At 41.1% G+C, this 6829-nt stretch overlaps 1 long non-coding RNA gene across 1 annotated transcript; it reads left to right on the forward strand.

Annotated features, from left to right (window-relative positions):
* Nucleotides 1-3035: 3035 nt before the first annotated feature.
* On the forward strand, nucleotides 3036-6060 carry LOC111822120 (uncharacterized). The gene is made up of 4 exons (XR_002825397.1): nucleotides 3036-3091; nucleotides 3504-3602; nucleotides 4784-5261; nucleotides 5669-6060. It is a non-coding gene; the product is annotated as an uncharacterized LOC111822120 (long non-coding RNA).
* Nucleotides 6061-6829: the final 769 nt, after the last annotated feature.

Here is a 6829-nt window from a genome sequence, read left to right on the forward strand (position 1 = left end):
TTTAAAAGAATGCACTATAAGACGTACGCAACAAAGACAACATTTAAGAGGTTTATTGAAAAAGAAATTTATTTGATATGGTCGGAAGTTTTATCTGTCTGACTAAAGTTTAACGGTTTAATTTATAATTTATGACATTTTTACGAGCTTTAATGTTAAATAGCATATAAAACAAAGAGTTGAGTTTCTTGCTGTTAAAATAACAAAATTTTGTTTGATTTCTGAGGTGAAGGGTCAATTTATTCTTTGTGTAATCTGCCTCAAAGACAAAGGTTCGGTTTCTCATTAGAATAAGATTCCTGAGTCAAAAACCAAGCCATGTGGCTTTAGAGGAAGGAAAAAAAAGCTAAGGTTTTTTTTTTTACCTTTAAGATCTTTGGTTAAATAACTTATGTATTGTTTCACAGTGACCTATAATCAACTCCTGACAACGCTGAAACTTCATGAAAAGCCACAAAAATATTTTTCATAAAGGAAAAGTGCTAAAAAGGTTTATTTAACATGTTATAAATTACACGGAAAGTATTGTCAAAATCAGGAGACATGCCTGATTCTCGTTGGGTTAAAATTTAGATGTTAGTATTTCCTCTTATGTTTTTGCCTGGTATTAGACAGCAAATACATAATATTATGTAATAATGTTATTATTATCTCTTTATTGTTAACTTGGTCACAAATTTATTTTTGAATCTTGCATAATCAAAGCCAGTAGTTTAACTGAAAAATTCACATCGTTTACCTATGACGCTCTTTCTATTACTACTCGGATATTTAGAGACTTGGTATATTCTTAATATAGCATGACTATATGGTATTTTGTCTCAAGATTACTGTGTATTATATCTAAAGCTCTTTAAAAATTCAGTTAATAGTTATATTTAGAAATATTTTTATCTAAATTTTTTTAACTGGTTTTATTTGGCCTTTACGTTGCGCCTGTAGTTAACTTCTATCAGGTCTTTCACTATTAAGAGTATTGTTTTTATAAGTTAATCATGACCATATTAAGTTTTTTCATCTGCAGAGAAGTTTTTACTTTACTGATTTGCTGAAAACATTTGACCAAAGTATCTCAACAAAAAGACAAACTATGTTGGACTTTTGAAAAGGACTGTGACTAAATTCTATCAAGATTTCCAGAACTCTTATGTAGAAGATGATGAGTTCACACACTGCTGCTGATCCAGAATCACATGGAACAGAATTTAACTACATAAGACTGAATAAATGAAAGGAAGCTATTGGTTTTATGTGAGAATATTGCTGATGTTTTAAGGTCCTACTTTCTGGATATAAGAAATCATTTTCCTTTCTCCTAAATTATCTAACTAATGGGTTTAGATATTGTAACTCTTGAATTAGTACTGTTGGTAAACTTAGCAAAGTTGTAACTGTCATAACCAGAGAAGTATCTGAAATTTGAGCTATGATTTTACAAAATAGAATAGTATTAGCCTTCCTGTTAGCCTCTCAAGAAACAGTTTGTGCCTTAATAGATAAATGTTGCTGTATTTATATTAATACTCAGTCTGAGGTTTTGCAAAATGTAGTTGCTGTTGAGGCACATGAAAAGCAGTTACTGATGCTGCTTATGCATAAACAAACACCTATTATGGGGAGAGGCCTATCTATCCCAGCCAAATCTCCTCTAGGCTGCATTCTAGCAAACTAGTGGAGGTATACCTATGAGCCTATGACAAAATAGAAAATGATATGCTTATATAACAATGTATGGTCCGAGTACCAGCTGGGGGACCAGAAACATTGGCTCCAAAATGGGTCTTTGGATTACAGCATGATTTTTCAGCTTGACTTGTTTTGTAGGAAAAAATAGGACAAATTTCCCTATATTCAAGCTTTCATGTTTATCTATCAAACTTTAAATCCCTCTAACTAGGTTCTTTTCCAGGGAAAGCCGAAGGCAAAAGTACTTCCTGAATCCTCACCAGAGGTTCCCCTCTTAGAAGGAATAGCCCCGATAACTGCTTCAGCTCCCCACGCCATATAGAGAAGGTGTGGTAGAAGCCGACAGGTTGGGTCAAGGAATGACGGCAGAATCCCCCACAGAAAGGGCCAAGCCTGATTCTTGTCTGACCAGCTTGAGAGAAACTGACGAAGGAAGAGAATCGGGAAGTATGAGTCTGACTTCATTGGGTATGGTCTACCCCCTACACACACCGGTTAGGGTATTGTTTTCGGTGAGTGTACTGCTGGGGCTCCGGCAGGGCAATTTCCTCTGACAAAAATTCCAGCTGAAGGAGGAACAATGTTAGTACATACTCCTTTCTCTGCCTCTGACTTGTATAATTGGAAGAATCACAATCCTCCTTAACGTAGTAACCCAAATAGAATGGCAGAGTTGTTCCTTTCCATTTTCTACAGATCCCACCTGAAAACGCATGTACCTTGCAGGCAACACTGTTGCAAGAAGCAATAGTGACACTTAGTGGCATTCCTTTCCATATTCAACAAAAGGTGAATCCGGAGGTCTGGACACAAGAAAGGCCTGGGTGAGCCAAGTCAGCCACACCGGTTAAAATTACTTTAAAACCCGGAGTACCTATTATAAACCAAAGGCAATATCCCCCCCGTAAGGAAGCTTTGGAAGGGATCCCACCATTGGTGCATCGATACATAAAAACTGGACTTTTGAAATTTTGCCACTTTCCATACAACACCCCTATCTTACCAGTGTTGAAACTGGGGACAAGAGAGTATCAGTCTGTTCAAGACCTAAGGAAAATCAGCCAAGTAGTAGAGGACATTCATCTGATTGTGCCAAACCCATATACCCTCTTGGTTACTATGTCCAGTCAATTTGCTTGGTTTTCAGTACTGGACTTTAAAAAATGCCTTTGTCTTAGTTATCTAGTGCTGCTATAACAGAAATACCACAAGTGGATGGCTTTAACAAAGAGAAATTTCTTTCTTCACAGCAAGGTAGGCTGAAAGTCCAAATTCAGGGCGTCATCTCCAGGGGAAGGCTTTTTCTGTCGGCCTCCTCATCAGTGTTCCCCCGGACTAGGAGCTTCTCTGCACAGGGACCCCAGTCCAAAGGACACGCTCTGCTCCTGGCACTACTTTCTTGATGGTATGAGGTCCCCAATTCTCTGCTTGCTTCCCTTTCCTTTTATCTCTTACAAGAGATAAAAGATGGTACAGGCCACACCCCGGGGAAACTCCCTTTACATTGGATCAGGGATGTGACCTAGGTAAAGGTGGTGTTACAATCCCACTCTAATCCTCTTTAACATAAAGTTACAATCACAAAATGGAGGCCAACCACACAATTCTGGGAATCATGGCCCAGTCAAATTGATACACACATTTTTTGGGGGACATAATTCAAACCATGACAGCCTTCTTTTGTATTCCTCCACACCCCGAGTCTCAGCCTATATTTGCCACTGAATGAACTGATAGTAAGAGAGGGAATTGTTTTGGGGGTACTAACTCAAACACTGGGACCAGCCAGGCAACCGGTGGCCTACTTTTCAAAACAGCTGGACAACGTGGCCCAGGGATGGCCCCCTTGTCTTCGAGCCGTGGCTGCAACATGTGACGTGTTACAGGAAGCCAAGAAATTCATCCTTGGACAAAAGGTAATGGTAAACACACCACAAACAGTTTTGCCTCTTTTGGAACAAGAGGGGGGTTTCTGGCTCACGGCAGGATGGATGGGAAAAATCAGGCAGTCTTGTTAGACAACTCAAACGTGGTTCTGCAGGCTGTCTCCTCCCTCAATCCCGCCACATCGCTGCCTATTTTGGAAGATGCCCCAATACACGACTACCTAGGGATAATTGAAGAAGTTTATTCTAGCAGACCAGATCTCTGAGATGTTCCCTTGACTGACCCAGAGATAGAAATGTATACAGATGACAGTAGCTTTCTATATGAAGGATGCCACAAGGCAGGATACGCGTTGGTGACATGAACTGAGGTCTTAGAGACAGCTCCACTTCCTGCTAGCACTTCAGCTCAAAAGGCTGAACTCATAGCCCTTGGGCGGGACCTGTGACTAGGAGCAGGAAGACGCATAACTGTGTATACTGATAATATGTCCATCTGGTGCTTCACTCACATGGTGCCTTGTAGAAAGAAAGGAGACTTCTGACATCTGCCAACAAAGAAATAAAATATATATCAGAAATCCTGATACTCCTTTAGGCAATCAATGATCTCCTTCAGGTGGCAGTGGTATAATGCCCCAGACACCTGGAAATTTTCAATATCTGCTGGTTTTTGTGGACACCTACTCAGGGTAGTTGCAGGCTTTCCTTTGTCGAACTGAACAAGCCCAAGAAGTGACCAAGGCGTTACTCAAAGAAATCATCCCCCGTTTTGATCTTCCAATCTCAGTACAGAGTGACAACAGGAGAGCTTTTATGGCAACAGTCACCCAAGATGTCAGTAAGTTTTTAGATATAAATTCGAAATTACACTCAGCCTGGAGACCACAGTTGACTGGAAAGACCAGAAAGATGAACCATACTCTGAAAAAGTCCTTGGCGAAACTTTGCGAGGAGACAAGCTCCACTTAGATACAAGTTCTCCCCATTGCCCTGCTCAGAATCCAGGTAGCCCCTTGAAGCGGGCTCATATTGAGCCCTTACGAATTAATATATGGGAGACCATTCCTGAAAAAGTCGACTTTCCCCACCTTGGTGATGACCGAGGTAGAGAAAGGCAACTGGGTCCGTTCTCTGAGAGCTGTCATAAACACTGTTAATCAGTATGCTTCTTCTCATTTGTCTTTTCCTTCTGACACTCCTCTCCACAGGTTCCAACACAGAGATCGGAGACTGGGTCCTGTTAAAAACCTAGAAGAATCAACCCCTGGAAGATCAAATGGCCGCACAGTGGGAGGGACCTTTTGAAGTTCTCCTGACCACCCACTCATCTCTGAAATTAGCAGGAGCAGCCACATGGGTGCATCACTTGAGAGTAAAAGGAGCCCTGCCAGAAGAAGAGAAAGAAGCAGAAAACAAAGAGCCATCGTACTCTTGTACTGCAATTCAGGGCCTGAAGTACAAGTTCAAGAAGCTTACAATACATTGATTTTGACCTTGTTTCCCTCTATCTTTCTATTTTCTCAGGAGACCTGGACAGAAAAGGTGCTGGTGATCTTACAGGCAAAGGGGACACTGACCTTGCAAGCTGGGGACACTCTGACCTTCCTGTTTGTAGTCTCAGCCCTAACTCCAGTAGGTCCAGTTAAGTGGGCCGTAGAAGAGCCTGAAAAAGGAACCTTAAGAATAGTTAGTGATTATTCTAGTTTGTTTTTGTGTTCCGTTTTATGAGAAAATTAACAAAAGGAAATAGAAATACTCAAGGCTAGAAAAATTTTTACCGTGGTAAGTTGGGACGCCCCTTTTTCAAGCTCTGAGGTCGAATGTCAGCTAATTCACCAAGATGCAGCCAATTTCCACTCTAACTCACCCCCTGCCTATGGCCCCAGTCGATATCAGGAGGTTTCTCACCCCAGCCAATGCCCCTAACCAGCAGGAAGTAGTCAGAAATGAAGCGACACCCTGTTTCCCAAGATTGAGAAACTTTCAGTAAAAGGGGGGATTGGAAGAGGCTGCATAGGCCCGGCTCACTATTATTACTCCCCATTGCTGACCCCCACATGGTCTCATGATCTTGTTTTTCCCTCCTGTTCCAGTCTCTACAAAAGGTTTAAGATTCACCGATGTTCCTCCTTGGAGGGCGGAAAACAAGTGAGAATGCTCTAGGAATGACAAACTGAACAAAGCACCCATCTTGGGACAAGAAAACCAGGATGTCACCAGATAACCCCCAAGAAAAGATCAACTCATCTGGGACGTGACCACCTCAAGGGGGAACTAACACAAACTTCTAAGACCCATAATCCTGTCCCTATAAAAGCCTGTGGCCAATCTCCAGTAGGGGAGTGGGGTTTTTTGAGGAATCTATTCTCCTCTGTCTCCTATATATTGATATATAATAAAACTCTTGCTACTCACCTCACCTGTCTCAGAATTGGCTATTGTGGCAGGTGGCTCCAATCTGTGTTATTGCAATAACAATTGAGAAGCTGTAAGTATGAAAGACTGGACTAAGGAGGAGGCACTGCTAGATTACAGTGGCCGAACCCAATGTCCCTTAAAGGTTTTGCTATGCTGATACCTCGTGAGGTTCAGAGCAAGGGAATAATCTTCTCTCAGTTAAATTTTATCAGAAGCCAGAAAGGGTGAAGACAAGATGAACTGTTGGAGAGCCTGACCAAATCAGATGGATACCTGCAGCAGACCTGAATGGCTGGTACCTGAATAACCTCATCCTTAGGACTCTTTGCCCTACTACAGGGCTAATTGTTTTTTTTTTGATTTTTTAATATTGTTTATTGTACTTGAGATGGTTTACAGAATAGTTTCCCATTAAACAGTCAGTACACATATTGTTTTATGACATTGTTCAACAACCCCACAACATGTTAACACTCTCCCTTCTCGACCTTGGAGGACCTTTTTTTTGGTGAAAATACACACAGCCAAAGTTGCACCCTTTCAAAAGTTTCTACATGTAGAATTCAGTGACATCGATTACATTCTTCCAGTTGTGCTGCTATTCTCACCACCCTTTTCCAAATTATTTCATCACCGTTATCTTCAACTCAGTGCCCCCTAGGCTTCCCATCAAACCTTTTGAGTTGCTGTTGTCAATTTGATCTCACATAGGTAATTTTTTTTTTTTATACCTCAGATGAAGGTTTGCAGAACAAATCGTTTCTCATTAAACAGTACACACATTGCCCTATGACAATGGTTAACCCCACGACATGTCAACACTGTCCCTTCTCAGC

The sequence above is a fragment of the Trichechus manatus genome, unplaced genomic scaffold, assembly GCF_000243295.1.
Source record: "Trichechus manatus latirostris isolate Lorelei unplaced genomic scaffold, TriManLat1.0 scaffold00131, whole genome shotgun sequence".
NCBI lineage: Eukaryota > Metazoa > Chordata > Mammalia > Sirenia > Trichechidae > Trichechus > Trichechus manatus.